Source organism: Apodemus sylvaticus, chromosome 5, assembly GCF_947179515.1.
Source record: "Apodemus sylvaticus chromosome 5, mApoSyl1.1, whole genome shotgun sequence".
NCBI classification, from domain to species: domain Eukaryota; kingdom Metazoa; phylum Chordata; class Mammalia; order Rodentia; family Muridae; genus Apodemus; species Apodemus sylvaticus.
The window spans coordinates 117007491-117032209 of record NC_067476.1 but is presented as its reverse complement, the minus strand read 5'-3'; the positions used below and the strand labels follow the sequence as shown (position 1 = coordinate 117032209).

The window sequence follows — 24719 nt, the reverse complement described above, 5'->3', positions numbered from 1 at the left end:
ATTTTATATGTTGTACTTGTTTTGACCATTTTACTAAAATCTGTTACTGCTGATAATTTAAACTTGTTTGTTTTTTAAGTATTTTAAACACAAAATTAAAAGAAAGTAATAATAAAAATAATCTTCACAACAACTTGACACTTAAGATTGTATCCTTTTGTTATAGTGGCCAGGTGGGAGAGACCACTCCAAGAGTGCATTGTCCTCGCAATAGACCTGACCCTAACACGATCTCTAACGCCCAGGAAGGACTCTGGAGAGCCCTCTCACCTGCATCATGGCAGTCCCAGGGGACAACAAGGACAATGTCCATGCAAGCTGCAGAAAATGAGGCTACTCTGGTCTTCTGACTTTCGAGTGCCACAATTTTCTCCGGGTAGATCCCAGAAGGGACACTGTGTTGGATGTCAACAGCACAAGAAGTGACCACAGTGATGAAGAAAAGAAGGAGCTGCAGGCTCTGCAGGAGAAAAGAATAAATGAAGAAGAGGAGAAGAAAAAGGAAAAAACGAAGGGAGAAGATTAAATTTTAAAAAAAGGAGGAAAAGTCTTACTCCAGCGTCACTGAAGAGGACTCCGCAAAACAAAAGAAACAGAAGTATCAGAAAAAGAAAAGAAAAGGGAAAAAAAGAGAACAAATCAAAAAAAGGGAAACATCACAAAAAGGAAAAAAAAGAAGAGAAAAAAGCGTTCTTCCCCTAGCCGTTCTGAATTCACCAAAATGTAACAGTTTAGGGCCTAACTCAGGAAATTGAAGAATTCAGTGTTTTTAAGTATTGAACCGTCCTTGAAATTGCTATATAATTATACTTCGCAGAAAGCCCCTTCCTCTTCCATAAAAACCTTTATTACCTATTGGGGCCCTGTCTCTCTGCCCATCTGTATCAAACCCATCTCCTTACTTGACAGTTGTGCCTCCAGCATAGATATGTGTACACGCAAAGCACATCATTTGGCTATTTGCGTCTCGATGTCTTAGGCCCGTGTTGTCTCTTGTTAATTAATTAGCACGTGGCTTTACTGCAATCAAAGGAACAATCTACACAGTGTCCTCTGAGTCACATCTGCCTTCCAGAGGTAAAGCTGCTATGGCAGTAGTGATTTGCTCTTGACACTGAATAGCTTTCTGTACGCTGTAATGTATAAAGATAGTGAGGGTCTTCACTGTTGTATTTAACTCTCTAGAGTTTTTATTTAACATCATTGAGGATAAAACTGCTCTACTGATCTTCAGTAGTTAAGTTTTTAAATGAATGGGATCTCCAGGAAGATAATAATGAAAACCTTTGTAACAGTGCCATTGTTTTATGAAATGCATGTTTCTGGCCCTTGCCTCCCATGTTTTTAATAACAATTAAAACATCCCTTTAAAAAAATCTTATCCTTTGGTTTGGGTCTTAATTTTTTATTTTAATATTTTAACCATTTTTAAAAATTTATGCTTATTTGGGTTTTGCCTACATATAGGTATTTGTATGGCTATTTGCTATATATATACGACATATTAAATATTTTATATGATCTTAATTTGTTTATGTATTGTGTGTTTGTGTACACATGTGTATGTGTGTACTTGTGTGTGCACGTGTGCTTGTGTGTGTGTGTGTGTGTGTGTGTGTGCATGTGTGTCTGAGATATGTCGTGTCTAGCATCTGACAAGTTTGTGGTTTCAGTTCTCTTTTACCCTTTATGTGGATTCCAGTTCCATCTCTGGTGGTAGACAGGTTGAGCAAGGTTCCACATGATGAAATATCTCATCAGCCATATTATCAACCATTTATTGAACTGTTTTATGGATCATATTCCTATTATACGTTCTTGTGTTTTCTAATCATGTTGGTGTTATATAAGTGTACCATTAAAGATTTGTCCCAGCTCCTCTTGACAGACCTCCCATAGAGAAGGAATGAAAACCTGCTGCAGTCTGCTTTCTGTTGCTGTGATAAACATCATAACCCAAAGCAACTTTGGAAAGAATTTATTTCATTTTGCAAGTTACAGTCCATCACGAAGGGAATCCAAACAGGCAGGCACTCCAGGCTTGAAGTAGAAACCACACAGGAGCGCTCCTTACAGGCTTGCTCTCTGAACAACATCTGGTTACCTTTCTTCTTACCTAGCTTAGGTCCACCTGCCCAGGGATGTACTGCCCGCAGAGGGATGGGCCCTTCTGAATCAGTTAGCAATTAAGAAAATGTCCCATAGACATGCCCACAGGGCAAGCTGATGGAGGCTGTGCCCCTTTTGAGAGTCTCTTCAATAATTCTGGACTGTACCAAGGTGACAGCTAAAGCTAACAACAAGAGGACCCCTGAGATTGATCTCTGGCAACTTTTGAAGCTACTCTTGTGCATAAGTCACATTTCCTTTACTTCTTGAATATATTTGATTACAAATTTTTTAATTAAAACAATCTGAAGATTAAAGAACTTAGAGTTGCATGTACTATGCGATAGCAAAATGCCAATTTCATATTACCTGATATTTTATTATTTAGTAACTTCCACTTTGGTTCATTTTTTACTACTATTTACTTATTTTATTTCTTTGATAAGCTCTAAAAAGAACATGTATTTATAACATAGTCACATGAATGATCCTAGAAAATACATAATTCTCAAAAAAGCTAGCAAAGAACAAATCATGCTTAGAGATGTCACCAGCAACTTGAAGACCCTTACCGCTCTAGAGAAGACTTGGGAGAATTATGAGAGGAAGGTCTCAAGGGCTGTCTAGAGAAGTTAATAACAGTTTTCTCTGGTGAAGTCTTCAGACTGGTAAAGGTGGACATTTGTCTTTCTAACATCCTCTGTTATGGAGAGAGGGAGGGAGAAAGCTCTATGAATTTAGGCTCTGCTCCTTGCAAACTCAAGAAGGACAGAGAAGTTTCTTTGAATCTGATTGTTTGCAGTTACCTAATGTGTGTCAGAGTGCTCCTACTGAAATAGTTGCTGCCTGCCATACACTTTCTTGTTAGAATGCTTCACTTAGTAAAGGAAGTTCTGCCTTTACTGTTTGCCCCCAAGTTTATTGTTCTATTAAAATGTGCATGTTAAGTGAGTTTTTGTTTGTTTTTGTTAAAACAGTTACATCAGTTTTTGTAGGCAAGTCCATAGGGCATTTTCTTGTCTACAAATGATGGGAGCAGTGTGGAGTCTACAGGGGGTGATGCTGCTTCTGGGCATGGAGTCTTAGATGGTTTAAGAATTCACAGAGAGGAAGGAAGGTCACCATTTATCCATGGTGTTTTGATTCTATTCTTGTCTCCAAATTCCGGCTTGAGTTTCTTGGGTGTTGGATTGTGATGTCAGAGTTGAAAGATGATATAAACTCTTTCCTTCCCAAGTTACTGTTGGTCATGAGATTTATCTCAACAATAGAAAGCAAACTAAGATGGCATGGCTTTAGTTTTGTATCCAGCAGAAAAAACATGGGACTCATAGGATGTGAAAATGTGCTTCATACATAGCAAAGGCTGCCATGTCTGATATCAATGGGAGAGGATGTGTCTAATCATGTATCATGCACCTTGTCATGTTGTTTGTGGGGGAGGGGGATACAGGAAGAACTTTCCTGCTCAGGGGCAAAGGAGAGTTGGGATACAGGAGGAACTCTGCTGGGGTGGGCGACAGGTGGATAGGCATTATTTGGGATGTATATAAATCAATAAATAAAATGCACTACATACAGAACAAGTGTCCTTGGGTTTTGTTTTCAGTTTTGGTCCTCTTTTAAAGAAAATGTTTAAACTCTTCTGAATTTGTTTAGATTTTGGTTTGAAATACTTTCATTTAAAAACATAGTATGTAAGTATTTAGCTCGTTGCAGTCATTTTATAATAAATACAACAATTTTCTATGCTATATTTTATTCTCAAACTTTGAAACCCCTGTAAACAGATGTTGCATGTCATTTTTATTATTTATTTCTGCTAGTTTTCCCTCACAAGTTACACTTTTTAAAATTTCATTCTCATTCCTTAAAATTATCCCCTGCCTTAACCTACAGCCGTTCCTATAACTCAGTCAGTATATCATCTTGCAATTACATATAAATATATCAAATATGCATGTATACCTAAGTATGTGTCTATGATTTCTAAGAATGCTGATCATTTGTGTCTTTTTCATGAATATCTACTGTTAGTAGATTCAGTGATGTTTTAAATAGCCCCACAAATTATTTGTATCAATCTAATTTGCACATAAATGTTTTATGATAGTTTTATGATTTTAATGCTTAGTGATTCTTAGATATCTAACCAGGTATCTAAATAATGAGATTAATTAGCATTATAGTTTGAATCTGGAATATTTTCCAATGGCTATGAATTAAAATCTTGGTCTCTAGCAGGTGTAGTACTTCAGGAAGGTGGTGGATAGAACCTTTAAGAGATTAAACCTCATGGATGAGAACTATGCTTTGAGAGTGTTCCTCAGCCTTTCTGTCCTCTCCCATTATTAAGCCAACACAAGTGTAACACCTTACTCTGCTATGCATATACACTACAGTGATCATCTTTTTTTTATTCGATATATTTTTTATTTACATTTCAAATGATTTCCCCTTTTCTAGCCCCCCACTCCCCGAAAGTCCCGTAAGCCCCCTTCTATCCCCCTGTCCTCTCACCCACCCCTTCCCACTTCCCCATTCTGGTTTTGCCAAATACTTCTTCACTGAGTCTTTCCAGAACAATGGGCCACTCCTCCTTTCTTCTTGTACCTCATTTGATGTGTGGATTATGTTTTGGGTATTCCAATTTCCTAGGTTAATATCCACTTATTAGTGAGTGCATACCATGATTCACCTTTTGAGTCTGGGTTACCTCACTTAGTATGATGTTCTCTAGCTCCATCCATTTGCCTAAGAATTTCATGAATTCATTGTTTCTAATGGCGGAATAGTACTCCATTGTGTAGACATGCCACATTTTTTGCATCCATTCTTCTGTTGAGGGATACCTGGGTTCTTTCCAGCATCTGGCAATTATAAATAGGGCTGCTATGAACATAGTAGAGCATGTATCCTTATTACATGGTGGGGAATCCTCTGGGTATATGCCCAGGAGTGGTATAGCAGGATCTTCTGGAAGTGAGGTGCCCAGTTTTCAGAGGAACTGCCAGACTGATTTCCAGAGTGGTTGTACCAATTTGCAACCAACCCCACCAGCAGTGGAGGAGTGTTCCTCTTTCTCCACATCCTTTCCAACACCTGCTGTCTCCTGAATTTTTAATCTTAGCCATTCTGACTGGTGTAAGGTGAAATCTCAGGGTTGTTTTGATTTGCATTTCCCTAATGACTAATGAAGTTGAGCATTTTTTAAGATGCTTCTCCGCCATCCGAAGTTCTTCAGGTGAGAATTCTTTGTTTAACTCTGTACTCCATTTTTAATAGGGTTGTTTGGTTTTCTGGAGGCTAACTTCTTGAGTTCTTTATATATATTGGATATTAGCCTTCTATCTGATGTAGGATTGGTGAAGATCTTTTCCCAATTTGTTGGTTGCCGATTTGTCCTCTTGATGGTGTCCTTTGCCTTACAGAAACTTTGTAATTTCATAAGGTCCCATTTGTCAATTCTTGCTCTTAGAGCACATGCTATTGGTTTTCTGTTCAGAAACTTTCTCCCTGTACTGATGTCCTCAAGGGTCTTCCCCAGTTTCTTTTCTATTAGCTTCAGAGTGTCTGGCTTTATGTGGAGGTCCTTGATCCATTTGGAGTTGAGCTTAGTACAAGGAGACAAGGATGGATCAATTCGCATTCTTCTGCATGCTGACCTCCAGTTGAACCAGCACCAATTGTTGAAAAGGCTATCTTTTTTCCATTGGATGTTTTCAGCCTCTTTGTCGAGGATCAAGTGGCCATAGGTGTGTGGGTTCATTTCTGGATCTTCAATCCTGTTACATTGATCCTCCTGCCTGTCACTGTACCAATACCATGCAGTTTTTAACACTATTGCTCTGTAGTATTGCTTGAGGTCAGGGATACTGATTCCCCCAGAATTTCTTTTGTTGCTGAGAATAGTTTTAGCTATCCTGGGTTTTTTGTTATTCCAGATGAATTTGATAATTGCTCTTTCTAACTCTGTGAAGAATTGAGTTGGGATTTTGATGGGTATTGCATTGAATCTGTATATTGCTTTTAGCAAAATGGCCATTTTAACTATATTGATTCTACCGATCCATGAGCATGGGAGGTTTTCCCATTTTTGAGGTCTTCTTCCATTTCCTTCTTCAGAGTCTTGAAGTTCTTGTCATACAAATCTTTCACATGTTTGGTAAGAGTTACCCCAAGATACTTTATACTGCTTGTGGCTATTGTGAAGGGGGTCATTTCCCTAATTTCTTTCTCAGCCTGCTTATCCTTTGAGTATAGGAAGGCTACTGATTTGCTTGAGTTGATTTTATAACCTGCCACTTTGCTGAAGTTGTTTATCACCTGTAGGAGCTCTCTAGTGGAGTGTTTTGGGTCACTTAGGTAGACTATCATGTCATCTGCAAATAATGATAGTTTGACTTTTTCCTTTCCAATTTGTAACCCTTTGACCTCCTTATGTTGTCGAAATGCCTGGGCTAGTAACTCAAGTACAATATTGAAAAGATAAAGAGAAAGGGGGCAGCCCTGTCTAGTCCCTGATTTTAGTGGGATTGCTTCAAGTTTCTCTCCATTTAGTTTGATGCTGGCAACCAGTTTGCTGTATATTGCTTTTACTATGTTTAGGTATGGGCTTTGAATTCCTGTTCTTTCCAAGACTTTAAGCATGAAAGGATGCTGAATTTTGTCAAATGCTTTTTCAGCATCCAATGAAATGACCATGTTTTTTTTTCTTTGTGTTTGTTTATGTAGTGGATTGTATTGATGGATTTCTGTATATTGAACCAACCCTGCATTCCTGGGATAAAGCCTACTTGATCATGGTGGATGATCGTTTTGATGTATTCTTGGATACGGTTGGCAAGAATTTTATTGAGTATTTTTGCATCGATGTTCATAAGGGAAATTGGCCTGAAGTTCTCTTTCTTTGTTGGATCTTTGTGTGGTTTTGGTATCAGCGTATTTGTGGCTTCGTAGAAAGAATTGGGTAGTGTTCCTTCTGTTTCTATTTTGTGGAATAGTTTGAAGAGTATTGGTGTTAAATCTTCTTTGAAGGTCTGATAGAATTCTGCACTGAAACCCTCTGGTCCTGTGCTTTTTTTTGGTTGGAAGACTTTCTATGAATCGTCTATTTCATTAGGTGTTATGGGACTGTTTAGATGATCTATTTGGTCCTGATTTAATTTTGGTATTTGGTATCTGTCAAGGAAATTGTCCATTTCCTCCAGATTCTCCAGTTATGTTGAGTATAGGCTTTTGTAGTAGCATCTGATGATTTTTTGGATTTCCTCAGTTTCCGTCGTTATATCTCCGGTTTCATTTCTAAGTTTGTTAATTTGGATACTTTCTCTGTGCCCTTTGGTCAGTCTAGCTAAGGGTTTATCTATCTTGTTGATTTTCTCAAAGAACCAGTTCCTGGATTCGTTGATTCTTTGTACGGTTCTCTTTGTTTCCAATTGATTGATTTCAGCCCTGAGTTTGATGTTTTCCTGTCTTCTACTCCTCCTGGGTGAATTGGCTTCTTTTTGGTCTAGGACTTTCAGGTGTGTTGTTAAGCTGCTAGTGTATGCTCTCTCCATTTTCTTTTTGGAGGCACTCAGGGCTATGAGTTTTCCTCTTAGCACTGCTTTCATTGTGTCCCAAAGATTTGGGTATGTTGTGCCTTCATTTTCATTAAATTCTAAAAAGTCTCTGATTTCTTTCCTTATTTCTTCTTTGGCCAAGGTGTCATTGAGTAGAGTATTGTTCAGCCTCCATGTGTATGTAGGCTTTCTGTTGTTTTTGTTGCTATTTTAAACCACTCTTACTCCATAGTGATCTGATAAGAGGCATGGGATTAGTTCGATCTTCTTATATTTGTTGAGGTCTGTCTTGTGACCAATTATATGGTCGATTTTGGAGAAGGAACCATGAGGTGCTGAGAAAAAGGTATATTCTTTTGCTTTAGGGTGAAATGTTCTATAAATATCAGTCAAATCCAATTGGTCCAAAGCTTCAATTAGTTTTATTGTGTCCCTGTTTAGTTTCTGTTTTCCCGATCGGTCCATTGAGGAGAGTGGAGTGTTGAAGTCCCCCACAATTATTGTGTTAGGTGCAAGGCGTGCTTTGAGCTTTAGTAAAGTTTCTTTTACGAATGAGGGTGCCCTTGCATTTGGCACATAGATGTTCAGAATTGAACGTTCTTCTTGGTGGATTTTTCCTTTGACCAGCAAGAAGTGTCCTTCTGTGTCTCTTTTGATGACTTTAGGTTGAAAGTCAATTAAATCTGATATTAGAATGGCTACTCCTGCTCATTTCCTGTGACCTTTGGCTTGTAAGATTGTCTTCCAGCCTTTTACTCTAAGGTATTTTTTATCTTTGACACTGAGGTGTTCTCCTGCATGCAGCAAATTGTAGGGTACTGTTTCCTTATCCAGTCTGTTAGTCTATGTCTTTTTATTGGGGAATTGAGACCATTGATGTTAAGAGATATTAAGGAATAGTGATTATTACTTCTTGTCATTTTTGATGTTCTTTTTATATTTGAGTGGTTATCTTCTTTTGGGTTTGATGAAGGAAGGTAACTATCTTGCTTTATCCAGGGTGTAGTTTCCCTCCTTGTATTGGAGTTTTCCTCCTATTATTCTTTGCAGAGCTGGGTTTGTGGAAATTTATTGTGTAAATTTGGTTTTGTCATGGAATATCTTGGTTTCTCCATCTATGGTGAATGAGAGTTTTGCTGGGTATAGTAGTCTTGGCTGACATTTGTGTTCTCTTAGAGTCTGCATGAGATCTGCCCAGGATCTTCTAGCTTTCATGGTCTCTGGTGAGAAGTCTGGTGTGATTCTGATCGGTCTTCCTTTAAATGTTACTTGGCCTTTCTCTCTTACTGCCTTTAATATTCTTTCTTTGTTTAGTGCATTTGGGGTTTTGATTATTATGTGACGGGAGGTATTTATGCTCAGGTCTAGTCTGTTTGGAGTTCTGTAGGCTTCTTGTATATTCATAGGCATCTCTCTCTTTAAGTTAGGAAAGTTTTCTTCCATAATTTTGTTGAAGATATTTGCTGGCCCTTTCTGTTGTAAATCTTCACTCTCATGTATACCTATAATCCTTAGGTTTGGTCTTCTCATTGTATCCTGGATTTCCTGAATATTCTGGGATACAAGCTTTTTGCATTTTGCATTTTCTTTGACAGTTGAGTCAATGGTTTCTATGGTATCTTCAGCATCTGAGATTCTTTCTTCCATCTCTTGTATTCTGTTGTTTATATTTGCATCTATGGCCCCTGATTTCTTCTCAAGGTTTCCTATCTCCAATTTGTCTCCCTTTGTGATTTCCTAGTTGTTTCTACTTCTGTTTTTAGATCCAGGATGGTTTTGCTCAGTTCCATCATTTGTTTGTGTTTTCCTGTAAATCTTTAAGAGATTTTTGTGTTTCCTCTTTCATGACTTCTGCCTCTTGACTCAAGTTCTCCTGCATTTCTTTTCTTTTTTTTTTCTTTTTTCTTTTTCTTTTCTTTTTTTTTTTTTTTTTTTTTTTTTGCCTTTCTTCTTTATTGGCTTCTATCTCTTGCGCCTTATTCTCCTGCATTTCTTTAAGAGATTTTGGTGTTTCCATTATACAGGTTTCTAGCTTATTCATGTTCCCCTGTATTTCTTTAAGAGATTCATTCATGTCCTTTTTGTGTTCTTCTAGCAGCATCATGAACAGTGATTTTAAATCCAAATCTTGTTTCTCTGGTGTGTTGGCATAACCAGGACTTGCTGATGTTGGAGAGATTGGTTCAGATGCTGCCATATTGCCTAGATTTCTGTTAGTAGCATTCCTGCGTTTGCCCTTTGCTGTCTTGTTCTCTGGAGCTAGTTGGTCTTGTCTCTGGCTGGCTGGTGTTTCAGCCTCCTGAGAGGCTCTAGGGCTATTTCTGCAACACGGGATGGCAGGGTTTCCCCTATTGCAGATTGCTGATGTGCTGTCCTCCTCTTGGGTGCTTTTGCAGCCCTAGTGTGTTTTGCCCCAGATTGTGACTGTGAACCAGATGGTGCCCGTTTGCTTCTTTGGGGAGTGCTGAGGGGTTTATGCTGCGGGGACCTTTTCTGCATGCTGATCACTTTGCTGGCCAGCAGAACTCCCAACCGGGTTAGTGCACACAAAGGCTAGCCTTGCTGCTCAGGCCCTGAGTCTAGGCAAAAGCCTGGCAGGCCAATGTCTGAGCAAAGTTCCCCTCAGCTGTGAGTGTTAATTGGGTCTGTCAGGTGGCCAGGATGGCGGCTTGCATGTGCTCCCTGAGAGTGCTGGGCTAACAACCTCCTGGCCAGGTCAGCACACAGATGGCCCACCGAGCAGCCCAGGGCCTGGGGGCAGTCCAGGGCCTGACCGTCTGAGACCCCTGCTATGTCCGCCTCCAGCTGTGCCTGTTAGCCAATTTGGTTTTGCCTGCTAGGACTCTCTGGCTTCCCGTAAGCAAAATGGCGGCGGGGGGGGGGGGGGCGGGCGCGCACCAGCCCGGCAAACAACCTCCTGGCCGGGTTTGCACACCGGTGCCCCCCCTCCTGACCATCTCAGTGCCTGGGTGCAGGCCAACGTCCGCCAGGCTTAGACCCCTGCAATGTTGGTCTCGGTTTGTATTTGCGTACCTCAGTCTGTCTAATTTCTCTGGCATCGGAGAACCAATATGGAGGCCTTGTAACTGACTGGCGGGAGGCAGAGTTCTGATGTGGCTTCTGCGTGGTGAAAGGCGCTGTAAACCCTCTGCTGCTTGCAGCCCGGCTGTCCAGCGATGGCCAGTGGTCGTGGGCGCAGGGTCTGCCTGGACCCTGTCAGCTTGGTTCTACTGCTGATGGCCCTTCCTCTCTACAGTGATCCTCTTTATCACCTGCCCAAAAGCAATGACCATGGCCCTCACCCTTCAAAATGATGAAACAAAATAAAACTTTCCTCTCTATAAGCTTGCTTACCTCAGGCATTGATTGTAGTAGTGGAAAACAAACTAATACAAACGAGTTGTCTTCTCTCTTAACCCAATGAATATTTCTCATATATTCACTTGTAGGTCTTACAGAGCATAGAAATTTCGACCAGCTAAGAACAGCATTCAGAAGGCTTTGTTGTTAATTGTCCCCATGGATGTGCATCAACTACTTGCTATGGCATACTTAGTCTGTAGGTTTGATGTGAGATCAACAACCAAGGCTGGCAGTTAGAGCTGTATTCCAAAGGAGGAAAGCAATGTGTATTTGATCCTTGACTTTGCTTCACCATCCCTGCCGCAGAGCTGAAAACAAAGGCCAGTCTCCAGCTGATTCCTCTCTTTCTCAGGGGACTTTGTTTAGGGACTTTGTTATCTTTAAGTCCTGAGTTGGTTTAAATAAACAAGGGAACATTTTCAAGCTTAGCCTTTCATTAAACCCCAGTGCTTATTCCTGTGCTTCTCTGGTTACCATGGAATTTTGTGAGTTCCTGCTGGAAATATGCAACACCCCTATAATGTATAGTTTGGATTATGTTTCTCCTGTTTCTCTGTTTCCTTGATTCTTCAGCTATTCTTCATCTAATTGAAATTTTAAAATAACCTTTCAATCTAAAAATGTTATCCTTCCTTCCCCATGCCTATCACTGATTTACCCCCCTTAACTTTTTTGCTGCCATTTCAATAGTATGAGGGGAGAAGGAAGCGACATAATTCATCATCTTGTTCCAAATAAATTTCATGTTATTGGAAGTTCTTGACTTCCTTTGAAATTGAAAACTTTTAACACATCCCAAATTCTTTCCCCAGGCACCTGCTGCATGAACTTTGCCAAAGTACTACCAAGTTTTGAATGTCATAAGCTTGGAGTGCCTTTCACCCTGTGTTACACACATCCCATGCCATCTATATTTCATAGTATGCATTGCATTCTTATTTATGTATTTATTTTTGGGTAGACATTGTGAACATGTAGATCTAAAAGGAGGTAGTGATATCCTGTAATGTGTCAAACACATATGAGCTGACAAACATTATGCTAATTCTATTTCTTTAATTTGGTTGAGTTCTCATAAATGTGAACTACTCCATTTTTTTCCAAAGAGGAACTCATTGCCTGTTTGAATTTAAGCCACAGTCTTCAGGATTGTGAGAGAAACCAGAATGTGTCTAGGTTGCAAAGACCAGAACAAGCATTTGTAAAATCTCTGCCTTGCTGCTGCTCATTTGCATGTGTTATTTACCCAGGAAGTGGGTTAAAATTGTGTTTTCTTTCTTGTGTTGGAAAATGAGGAGAAATACAAAGATTGTTGGAGACTTGCACATGAAATCGTCAAACAGGGTGAGGCAAAATAAATGTGTGTGGGAAGAACTCCAGTAACTCAGAGTTAAGAATAAATTATAAATGGCCACATGGAAATGTATCACAGTGTCTGGTGCGAGGGATGGTTTTCTAATCATTTTTATGAGGAGAAACACGTTCATCAATTACAGTCCTGTGCCTCCAAGTCAATCTCTGGTATCATGTCGGCGTCTAAACAAGGGCTCTTTCTTTTTTCACACCATAAATGTGCCTTGAAGTGTGTTGGCACTTTTCAAGTCTGCTGTCTCAAAGGCTCGTTCCAAGCACCTGTGGATCTGAAGCTCTGACCCCTTTACTCTATCCACTTCCTCACAGTGTGGTGATTCCTAAATTCATCTAAATTCACTCTAGCCAGTGCTCACCATGACAAAGTCCTATGTGAGGCATGAGATGTCTTAGTTTCCTCAGGAATGACAATGCCAGTCAAACAAATGAGCAGATGCCCCAGAGGAAAAAGGCTTCACAGAAGCACATCCAGACCCTGCAACTTTCACTCTCATCCCTTCCCTTTGTCAGTGACGTGTCACCTCTGAGATTTGCTTTCCTAGTTATTAAACAGGAGCCAGCATAACACAGATTCTATAAGAATGAGTCCAAGGTGGGTGTAACTCTCATACTAGAAACATGTTTTAGCTCTACATAGGCTTTCTTCCCTGGAGGGAAATATGATGTTTCGAGATATAAACTAACTAAAATGTGATTCATGTCCTCTAAAATACTGGGAAATAAGCTCTGGGGTGCGCTCTGACTAAATATGTTCATGAAAGCCATACAGTGTTTGTTTTCTTAAAACTTTAGTACTAGGATCTAGAGAGATGGCACAATGGTTAAGGACACTGGCTGCTATTCCAGAGGACCCAGGTTTGATTCCCAGCTCCCAAATGGTGAGTCACAACTGTCTACAAGTCCAGTTCCAGGGGACTGAATGCATCTTCTGGCCTCTGCAGGCACTGCAGGCTCATGGTACTTAACTGATATGCAAGCAAAACATCCCAACACATAAAAAGACATAATTAAAATTTAAAATTATTATTGCTAGAAAACTCAGTTAACTAGCACTTGACAATATAGACATGAACTCACATTTGATACTCATTAGATCCTGTTATCATTTGTTTGTTTTATGCTGCTGTTTTTTGTAGATGGGATCAAGACACGAGATCATTCATGCTAAGTTTATGCTCTGCCAGTGAGCCACATATCTAGACCAGTACTGTTTTCTTGGCAAAATACAATAGCTCCCACACATATGTAGGAGCACACAGAGACATGATATTGTTCTCCATCTACATATATATGGAAAACTGGTAGTAAAATGTGAGAATGTGCAAACAGGGCAATTTCATATTTTTTGTGGTAACTGGAAAAGACCATTTGGAAAGCAGTATGGCATTTCTAATAAATGTAAAGTTGCTTCTAGCTAGTGAAATAACAATCCTATTTTGAGTTTTCTGTAGCCTAAATATCTGAAACTGTATCCAATATAGAATGCTTAGAAGTCAGGACCATGTTTGGAAGAACAACACCTGTCTAACAATGTCTATGACAATCAAGTAACAAGAACTGGATCTACTGTGTGGTTTCTGTTATTGGGGCACTAAAAAGCAATAACATTTGGGCAAATAGCACATGAATACTCATGAGTGCTAATGTACATGCAAAAGAAAATACAGGAAAAATACCATTGTCTAGACACACACATTCAGGTAGTAAAAGTGTAAAACCCCAGAGAATAAGTTTTTATGTAGAAGAAACTTCTGGAACAAAATGGAGGATAAAGAGAGCCTCAACTCTATGTGTCTGGTATTTAAGCAATGGGAAAACAAATGTACACAAATGTCAACATTATGTGCTGAATCTAGGTAGTAGGACAGAGTGATGAAATAGTCATAAAAACTGAAAAAAAAACCTCAACACCACAAATATTATTCTGCTGCTTCATAGGCTCATATGTTTTATCTACAAAGCATCTTCCTTGGGCACATGCTTTCTGTAAAGCTCTCCATTACAAAAAGTACATGATGCATATGTGAGTGTGTGAGTAAGCACACCCTCTATAGATATACCTGTGTTTTAATAAGACATCACATGCCAATCCTACATATGTGCAGTGTGGTGAGCACGACTATAAATTACTTTAAATTTTCACTAAAAGCAGTTGTTGCCAATTCAGAGAAATGCTTTCTGATGTGTTTCTGGCCCTCCATGTCCTTTTAACGGGGTTTATGAGGGGTCTGACTTGCTTCCCTTTTGTATCACGGCACGTTTCCTATAACCTCTCTAAGGTACACCTACTATGCAGTCCTTTTCTGCTTCGCTTCATCATTGTCTATGAAAATCACATGGACATACTTTAATAACATTTGTTATTAACAGACTTTAATTTTAAATCTGTTAACTAAGATACAGGGTGTTCAGAATGTACTTGAGTCATAAAGAGGCCGGAAATCTGCTTTTCCATCTCCTGGAAATGTCTAATGAAATACCAAGCAAAAGACCCGCCTAATTGCAATTTCCTGTAACTTAAAGTGGCTTTTAATAAAACTTACTCTTTTTATGTTTTGCTATAGCCTGCCTTCTGGATTGTGTGATTTGACATCAGAAATTGCTTAGATGAGATTATTTCCCTGAATTTTTATTCCCAGGATATGTGGAGTCATATTCTTTTTCCATAATGAAAAAATTAATAAAACACTCAAGAAACAAATGGAGCACAGTCCTACCAATTCATAATAATTACAAGGAGGCTTACCCTGACTCTGGAAACAAAGAACACATTAAAGGAGGTGCAATGTATTCAACTGGGCAAAAAAGGAGAGTCCAGTTAGGACAATGGGGACCCTAGCAAGCATCCAGCTAAGCACACTGGAAGGAGCAGAAATACTTTCTTCTGTTAACTGCTGCTGACTTGACCTTCCTGGGGTTTTATGACAATGCTGTATTAAATTAAATACCAGGATTTCTGATAACATACTCCACTTCCACCTAGAGGAAGAGATTATGTTGAGAACATGCTCACTCCCCAAGTGATTAATTCTAAAGGTTCTGAATGTTGTCCATAAATCTAAAAGCACTGAGTTAGTATAGTTAGGGGACAGAAAATATATACACACTTGGGTACTTTTCTATCCTGAATTCCTCATACAGAACATACCATATCAGGCCACATGAGAGGCAGCCACCTAGAACCTAGATATATGAAAGTACTTACAGAATTACCTTTGGCGGGTGAAATGGCTGATTTTAGATTTTAGGAACAAATGCATTAATATTTCCTCAGATCAATAGAAACATATTTCTGAGTACTGGAATTGACTTATTAAGTGTGAATGACATCATGACGCCTGATTTGTATTTCTAAGAACTCAAGATTCCCTTAATCTATCAGGAAATTTGCAGAACACCTGCATATTCTTGATGTTCTGAAAATTCACAGTCACCAGAGTGTTTTGCTTCCATCACTGCTTGCTTTTTGCTGGTGCAGGCTTTTTATTTCAAGAACTCCATGTTACCCAGTACAATTAGTTGAGTATCAAGTAACCTTCCTGCCTCACATAGGTGGGACAAAGATAAGTGTGTCCACGCGAGGTGTATCCTACCAGGCCAGGCTCAGGCTCAGTTTGGAAAATATATATTTTACTGAATTATGTTGATACCACTTAAATCTTAAAACTTATGTCAGAAAGACATTCTTCTTTAGAAAAATTTGTAGCTTGCAATAATTTTTGTAAATATTTTCACCTCCATATTTTAATCATTTTTCAGATATTCCTTTTTTATATATGTATGATATATACTATGCTTCATGTTCGAAGAACATTCTTGCTCTTTACATGTGTACATGTGTGCATATGTATGTATGCATGTGTGTTTATGTATACATGTATATATGAGTTTATGTGTCAATGTATATGTATGCATGTATACACAGGTATGTTTGTATACATGTATACATATATGTATGAATGTTTGTGCATGTATGTTTATGTGTGCATATGTGTAATCATGTGTGTCGGTGTGTATATGTACGGACATGTGAGCTTGTGTGTGTGTGTATACATATGTATGTCTGTCTGTCTTCAGCTCTCTTAAATGTAAATGTACATACATGCCCTGGAAACCTTGCTCAAGTTCATTCTCCCTTTTGTCTTTGGAATTTGTTTTCTTTTATTTTAATCTATTATTTTGCATTTTTAATTTCTAAGGTTAGTTTCTTTGTTTCTGGGTGCTTATCTGTGATAATAAAAATAGTTGGTCTTATTTCTTTGATTTTAGTAAAAATATCTTCTCAAGCGGTCATACTGTATAATTTTATTTCAAATATTTCCCACAATAAGATAACTCCCATATGCCAGTATTTGATTTTACTCATTTTGGATGGAGTTTCTATTTGTCTGTTCCAAAAAGGAATGGTTCTCCATGTGTTCAGGTGTGACCTGAATTTTGTATGTATGTGCCATAAATTTTGTAACTGGTTAAGGTTTACCTCTTTCAACTAGACACTAAAATTCTCCAAGTTAAACTTAAAATGGTTTTATATTAATGTAACACATGCATTCACCATTTACCATGTGGCTTCATTTCCAGCATATTTTTATTTATTACTTATTTAGCTCCTCTTCCTTATTTATTACGAATTCCAGACCCCTTGTTATATTTTGTGCCCTACAACAATCTACTCCTAATCACCAGCAAAGACTATGCTCATATTTTAATTACAGTAAGAAAGTGTCAACCATGTAATTCTGTGTGCACTGGTATTTAATTTGAAAAAGAATATATTAGCAATAATAACAATGGGTCAGTGTTTATTGTATACACATAAATGCTTTTTTAATTCAGATAGTTTTAATCACTATGAGATTTCTGCCTATTTCCTCACCCATGAAATATTTACTGACTGTACATCCTCTGTATATTTCTTGTTCTGGTGATGAATTTGTTGTAATCTGTGCTATGGTTTCAATTTATTTTTGCTTTGGATAATTTTGTATAATAAGACTTACATGATTTGTGCATGCTGTTGCAACTGCTGTGAATTCATATATTCATATGTGAAACTGTTGTGCTGTTTCCAGAAGACAGTGTTTCTTACAGACACATATACAAAATCATTACATGAAGAGAAGTTGGATATGAAGTCCCAGCCATAGCTGAGGAGTTATTGACATTTATCAGCTCCTAGGAAATGGGGAATCAGGTGTGTGTGTGTGTGTGTGTGTGTGTGTGTGTGTGTGTGTGCGTGTTACCATGTAGTTCATGATAGGTTAGCTATGTTTCAGTGGAATGCCACACATCCAAGAATATTTGAGAATCACAAATTGGTTCAGGAGGAAGAAAACAAAAGGACACAAACTTGGTATTGGTAGAGAAGATGGCATACATGTGTGAAGAATTTGAGAAGGCAGCATGAATATGATCAAAGCATATCATATACAATTCTCAAAGAACTAAGTTCCCTGTCTCCCAAGTAACAATAGTTAATCTCAGAAATGTGACTAGAAATGCAGAAAACTATTAGAATGATTTAGAAACTTGAGCTGAGTGACTTATAATGACTTTAATACACTATCAGTCCCAAATCTTTCTTATGTAACTAAAACACCATAACCCCAAATTTAATTGAACAAAAGGCATAATAAACCTATTGGATTAAGAAAAATCACACACACATACACACACACACACACACACAAAGACACACCACATGTACAGACACACACGCATGCATGTGCATATACCACATATACACACTCCATGCACATATGCACATGACATACACACACATACACACACTACATTAATATACACAAATGCACACACCACACACACATACACACTACACAAATACACATAAACACACACATGCACATGTGCTTGCCTACACGCATATGTGGACACACATACTCCTTTATTTAAATTTAAATAAATTAAAAATCTTTATATGTGGCAATTGTTTTTCTTTCCAAACATAAATGGTAAAACCCATGTGGAATGAAACAGGTGTAAAAGCAGAGACAAAAATTAGGAGGAAAATAATACAGTGACCTTAAAAGCATAAATAAAGCTTAGACTTCCTGTCATTTATGCTGTCCAAATACTTAGTAGACCTGAAACGATATATTCATCTATTTAGGATCAACAGAGGAAAAAATTTCTTTTTAAGTTGAGAATTTAATGTTTTAATGAACTATATAAATTAACAGGTCTCACGGAATTACAATGTTACCAATTAATCAATCATTCAATGCTCTACTATAAGCAACAAAGTAAACAAAGTAAAATAATATGCAAAGTGATTTTTTAAAAATACTATTGTTCATTGGTCCAAAAAAATCCAGTATAAAACTACAGCTTAATATCTAAACATGCAAGGGGCTGGTTTTCATTACAATCATTTTTACTTATGGTAGAGATAAATTTATCTTTTTATTAGGATGAAATATTTATAAAGCTTGTTTGGTCTTGTTCTGATCTTCTTTGGTCTTGTCCCATTTATTTTATTAGTTCTGCACTACAATTAATGCAGGGATACGTGAAAGGAGGAAAGAAAAAATGCATTTTCCAGTCAGCTCCAGTATCAGGTAAGCAGCCATGATATTACTACAGCCAAGATTACAAGGGAGCCACTCTGGGCCTCTTCCAAAGCCACTGAAGGAGAGAGAAAACAGTAACTCACCCTAACCCAAGTAAAGAGAACCACATTTTCTTTCATCTTCAAACAAAAAGGAGAGAAGTTTATCCATGCACACCTGCAGCTGGGGTAATTTTGACTTTTCTCATAATTCTTGCCAAACCCCAAATCTGGACAAAGAACATGAAGAAGGCTAGTGTGCTCATTTGACAATGAACACTTTCTTATTCTCTTTCATGAATTCTCTGGAAGAGGTGAGGAGCAGGTGGAGGGGTGGGCTGGAGAGATGACTCAGCAGTTAAAAGTGCTTGCTGTTCTTCCACAAGGCCTAAGTTTAGTCCCCAGCACCCCAAACAGGTGCTCACACCTAACTGTAGTCCCATATTAAGGGAACCTAATGTCCTCTCTATTTGTGGACATACACACACACACACACACACACACACACACACACACACACACACAGAAATACAATGATATCGAAATAGATGAAAATTATGCAAGAAATTCATCCCTCTCTTTCAAGGAGATTCTGAGGTTCTATCTATCTATCTATCATCTATCTATCTATCTATCTATCTATCTATCTATCTATCCATCTATGTAATTGCTTGCTTGTTTATTTAATTATCTATTCGTTTATCTATATTGTTTGCTTGCTTATTTATCTATTTGTTTGTTTGTGTATAGGCAAGATCCCATTATGAAGCCTTAGGTGTCCTGTACTTGCTTAGCTTGCCTCAGACTAACAGAGATCTGCCTGTCTGTGACAGAAACAAAACACCAAAGGATCACCACCTTGCTAGGAATTTCTAAGGGACTTTGAGACAAACCTACCTTGCAGCTCTTGGAAGGCCTTACTTCTGTCCCCACATGTGAATGTGGCTTTCTCTGAGAACTTGATTAAAGATGTTATAGGTTTGATGTGAGTTCAAAGGAGTAAATCTCTTCCTTTTTCTGTTTTATCTCTGATACTGAAGGTACAGTTCAGTGTTCGTAAGGTTACTAAATGAGATTTATCTCTTAGACAAACACTTACCTCCTACAAAATGAGTATACAGTGAGTATAAAATAGTACATGTGCAGATCTTGCATGTAATATGTCTCAAAATAGAACAACTGTCAGCTCTTGAGTAGTTTCTGTCTGGTCTTTGATCACAATGAGGAATGTAATTAATATATAGGCTCTAACTTACCCTCTGGGAGCCCAGGAGGCGTCCAGGAGATTTGCACTGAACAACAGCATCACTAAACAGCAAACGAAAGCCTGTCTGCAGAGCTGAGAATGACGGAAAGGACAAACCTTAGCATGTACAAGTCTTCCTGCCCAAGACCCAATGGCTGCTACTTCCTCTCTTTTGCTTCCTCTCTTTTAGCTCTAAATGCTATTACAGACATCTGCGTTTAAATCCCCTTCCCTAGAGAAAACCATAGGGAGCAAAGGATACTTACTACATACTTACTAGGAAAGAAATATCTCCGTTCTCTAACTCACAGATTGCTAAAATTTAAATGTGTAAATACTCCCCTTAGGTACTGTGGCTTTCACTAAGTAAACTAAGTAGACCAGATAATATGTTTCTCTATGGCTTTTCCTACATGTATGTCATTGTGCTTTGTTCATATGATTTTACCCTGACATTTTATCTCAGCAATAAAATGGTAATTTATATACACAGGATACTACTAGAAAGCAGTGAACTATTTTTTTCTTCCTTTTTTTTATTTCATTCCATATATTTTTTATTTACATTTCAAATGATTTCCCCTTTTCTGGTTCCCCACTCCCCGAAGTCACATAAGCCCCCTTCCCTTCCCCTATTCTCCCACCCACCCCTTCCCACTTCCCTGTTCTGAATTTGTCCTATACTGCTACACTGAGTCTTTGCAGAACCAGGGGCCCACACCTCCATTCTTCTTGTACCTCATTTGATGTGTGGATTATGTTTTGGGTATTCCAGTTTTCCAGGCTAATATCCACTTATTAGTGAGTGCATACCATGATTGATCTTTCGAGACTGGGTTACCTCACTTAGTATGATGTTCTCCAGCTCCATCCATTTGCCTAAGAATTTCATGAATTCATTGTTTCTAATGGCTGAATAGTACTCCATTGTGTAGATATACCACATTTTTTGCATCCATTCTTCTGCTGAGGGATGACTGGGTTCTTTCCAGCTTCTGGCTATTATAAATAGGGCTGCTATGAACATAGTGGAGCATATATCCTTATTACATGCTAGGGAATCCTCTCGGTATATACCCAGGAGTGGTATGGCAGGATCTTTTGGAAGTGACATGCCCAGTTTTCTGAGGAACCGCCAAACTGATTTCCAGAGTGGTTGTACCAATTTGCAACCCCACCAGCAGTGGAGGAGTGTTCCTCCTTCTCCACATCCCTGCCAACACATGCTGTCTCCTGAGGTTTTTAACCTTAGCCATTCTGACTGATGTAAGGTGAAATCTCAGGGTTGTTTTGATTTGCATTTCCCTGATGACTAATGAAGTTAAGCATTTTTTAAAGATGTTTCTCCGCCATCCGAAGTTCTTCAGGTGTGAATTCTTTGTTTAAATCTGTACCCCATTTTTAATAGGGTTATTTGGTTTTCTGAGGTCTAACTTCTTGAGTTCTTTGTATATATTGGATATTAGCCCTCTATCTGATGTAGGGTTGGTGAAGATCTTTTCCCAATTTGTTGGTTGTCAATTTGCCCTTTTGATGGTGTCCTTTGCTTTACAGAAACTTTGTAATTTTATGAGGTCCCATTTGTCAATTCTTGATCTTAGAGCATAAGCTATTGGTGTTCTGTTCAGGAACTTTCCCCCAGTACTGATGTCCTCAAGGGTCTTCCCCAGTTTCTTTTCTATTAGTTTCAGAGTGCTTGGCTTTATGTGGAGGTCCTTGATCCATTTAGAGTTGAGCTTAGTACAAGTAGACAAGGATGGATTAATTCGCATTCTCCTGCATGCTGACCTCCAGTTGAACCAGCACCATTTGTTGAAAAGGCTATCTTTTTACCATTGGATGTTTTCAGCCCCTTTGTCCAGGATCAAGTGGCCATAGGTGTGTGGGTTCATTTCTGGATCTTCAATCCTGTTCTATTGATCCTCCTGCCTGTCACTGTACCAATAACATGCAGTTTTTAACACTATTGCTTTGTAGTATTGCTTGAGGTCAGGGATACTGTTTCCCCCAGAAGTTCTTTTGTTGTTGAGAATAGTTTTAGCTATCCTGGATTTTTTGTTATTCCAGATGAATTTGAGAATTGCTCTTTCTAACTCTATGAAGAATTGAGTTGGGATTTTGATGGGCATTGCAGTGAATTTGTATATTGCTTTTGGCAAAATGGCCATTTTAACTATATTAATCCTGCCGATCCATGAGCATGGGAGGTTTTTCCATATTTTGAGGTCTTCTTCCATTTCCTTCTTCAGAGTCTTGAAGTTCTTTTCATAGAGATCTTTCACATGTTTGGTAAGAGTCACCCCAAGGTACTTTATACTGTTTGTGGCTATTATGAAGGGTGTCAGTTACCTAATTTCTTTCTTAGCCAAAGTAGTGAACTATTATACCATGAGACAATGTAGATTATCCTAGATGCAAGGGCCAACTCAAGTTGCTATATTGTGTCTGATTCTGTTGATGTAGCTTTTGTTTCTTTGTTTGTTTGTTTTGGGTGGAGGAAATTGAACCTACAGCCCCATATGTTAGGCTGTGCTCTACCAATGAGCTAAATTCTCAGGCCTTTCCAGTTTATTTTGAGACAGGGTTTTAATAAATTTCTGAGGCCTACATTGTCTCTGTATTTCTATGTCTCTCTGCAATTCAGGAACTCCTGAAACACACATTTTCCTGATTCTGCTTCTCAAGAAGCTAGGATTACAGGATTGAACTCTCAAACCCTAATCAATGGATTTCTTAAGATTTCAAAATTATGGAGCTAGAGAAAATATTAATGACTAAGAAAGGAGATAAGAATGTGTCTGCTGGAAGAATGCAAATTGATCCATCCTTGTCTCCTTGTACTAAGCTCAAATCCAAATGGATCAAGGACCTCCACATAAAGCCAGACACTCTGAAGCTAATAGAAAAGAAACTGGGGAAGACCCTTGAGGACATCGGTACAGGGAGAAAGTTTCTGAACAGAACACCAATAGCGTATGCTCTAAGAGCAAGAATTGACAAATGGGACCTCATAAAATTACAAAGTTTCTGTAAGGCAAAGGACACCATCAAGAGGACAAATCGGCAACCAACAAATTGGGAAAAGATCTTCACCAATCCTACATCAGATAGAGGGCTAATATCCAATATATATAAAGAACTTAAGAAGTTAGACTCCAGAAAACCAAACAACCCTATTAAAAAATGGGGTACAGAGTTAAACAAAGAATTCTCACCTGAAGAACTTCGGATGTCGGAGAAGCATCTTAAAAAATGCTCAACTTCATTAGTCATTAGGGAAATGCAAATCAAAACAACCCTAAAATTTCATCTTACACCAGTCAGAATGGCTAAGATTAAAAATTCAGGAGACAGCAGGTGTTGGAGAGGGTGTGGAGAAAGAGGAACACTCCTCCACTGCTGGTGGGGTTGGAAATTGGTACAACCACTCTGGAAATCAGTCTGGCGGTTCCTCCGAAAACTGGGCACCTCACTTCCAGAAGATCCTGCTATACCACTCCTGGGCATATACCCAGAAAACTCCCCACCATGTAATAAGGATACATGTTCTACTATGTTCATAGCAGCCCTATTTATAATTGCCAGATGCTGGAAAGAACCCAGGTATCCCTCAACAGAAGAGTGGATGCAAAAAATGTCGTATATCTACACAATGGAGTACTATTCAGCCATTAGAAACAATGAATTCATGAAATTTTTAGGCAAATGGATGGAGCTAGAGAATATCATACTAAGTGAGGTAACCCAGACTCAAAAGGTGAATCATGGTATACACTCACTAATAAGTGGATATTAACCTAGAAAACTGGAATACCCAAAACATAATCCACACATCAAATGAGGTACAAGAATAAAGGAGGAGTGGCCCCTGGTTCTGGAAAGACTCAGTGAAACAGTATTCAGCAAAACCAGAACAGGGAAGTGGGAAGGGGTGGATGGGAGGACAGGGGAAGAGAAGGGGGCTTACGGGACTTTCGGGGAGTGGGGGGGGCTAGAAAAGGGGAAATCATTTGAAATGTAAATAAATTATATCGAATAAAAAAAAGTGAAAAAAAAAAAGAATGTGTCTGCTGGAATGATATGAGGTATCCTTACATTTATACTGTGGGGTTAGCATACCAGTCTGTGCATGTTCTTATAAATATATATATATATATAAATATATACACACACATACATATGTATGTATGTATATATATCATGTGTATCTGAATGCACACATATATACATATACACATGCATGCATGTATACATACAGAGACACACATTCTAACGACTAGTAATATCTGAATAACATCATTGATCGTTATGAACATCATCCTGCTAGTTGTGATATTGCACTACCACAATGCAAACTGTTTCCTTTGGATAATACTGGCTACTGATTATACAGGCATCTCTATTGTTTCTGAAAACTGTGTGTGCATTTATAACACATGCCTATGTAATAATATTATTCATAGTTCAAAAAGACTGAAATTCTTTTTTTTTAAATTTT

At 38.4% G+C, this 24719-nt stretch overlaps 1 pseudogene; it reads left to right on the top strand.

Annotated features, from left to right (window-relative positions):
- The first annotated feature begins 277 nt into the window (after positions 1-277).
- Positions 278-702, top strand: LOC127684926 (protein SREK1IP1-like; annotated as a pseudogene).
- The last annotated feature ends 24017 nt before the right edge of the window (positions 703-24719 follow it).